Source organism: Limulus polyphemus, unplaced genomic scaffold, assembly GCF_000517525.1.
Source record: "Limulus polyphemus unplaced genomic scaffold, Limulus_polyphemus-2.1.2 Scaffold874, whole genome shotgun sequence".
In the NCBI taxonomy this organism is placed as follows: Eukaryota; Metazoa; Arthropoda; class Merostomata; order Xiphosura; family Limulidae; genus Limulus; species Limulus polyphemus.
Window position 1 is genome coordinate 334,541 of NW_013666484.1, and position 1,029 is coordinate 335,569.

Genomic DNA, 1,029 nt, shown 5'->3' on the forward strand with positions numbered 1-1,029 from the left:
AATACATATTATACTTATCTCTAGTCAACGGTGAATATATATATACATATAATACTTGTCTCTTGTCATAAGTTAAAACACTATATATAATACCTGTTTCTATCCAGAAGTTAGGATATATGTATAATACTTGTCTCTAGTCAGATGTAGAGATTCAAAAAAACTTATAGTATGCGCATTTTGCTAAACATCTAACAAGCTTATATTGTGCTCATTTTGCCAAAAGTCTACAAGCTTATAGTGTGCTAATTTTGCCAACGTGTTTGCATACATTACTAGTTTCGTATGGGGTTTCTCACACCTCCAAATTATTTTTGAGGTGAGTATCCGGGAGTAGGACTGACGTCCTTGTCCGGACACCGGGTGGGCATGTTTTGGTGGGGCGGGGATTCGAACCCGTGACCCGCAGATTGCGAGTCGACTGCCCTAACCACCTGGCCATGACGGGCTTGCATACAGTATATTCATCTATTCAGTAGGCAAGCATGCTTATAAAATACTCACATGTTCAATTTCAAAGTATCTAGCATGTTTATAGTATGTTCGGGAGTCAAGTAAGTTTATCAGTTGTGCGTCTTATTCAAAGTCCAACATAACTTATAACATCTGCTTAAGTTAAAATACAAGATATAAGATTATAGTCAGAAGCGCAGAGTGTAGCAGAATTATAGCATGCTCATCCTATGCAGAATCTGGCATTCTTATAAGATCATATTTAGCTAAGAGTGTAGTCAAAATTGATACATCATTCTTCAACAATAACTACAGGAGCAAAATTGAATTTTATACGTATTATTTGATTTCTTATACCGTGAAATGCAGTGAACGATATTAAACGCAAGGTTTCATGAGTACCCCCCAGAAGTTTACTTTAAATATATAGTCATGCAGTGAACAATATTAAACGCAAGGTTTCCGAGTACCCCCCCAGAAGTTTACTTTAAATATATAGTCATGCAGTGAACGATATTAAACGCAAGGTTTCCTAGTACCCCCAAGAAGTTTACTTTAAATATATAGTCATGCAGT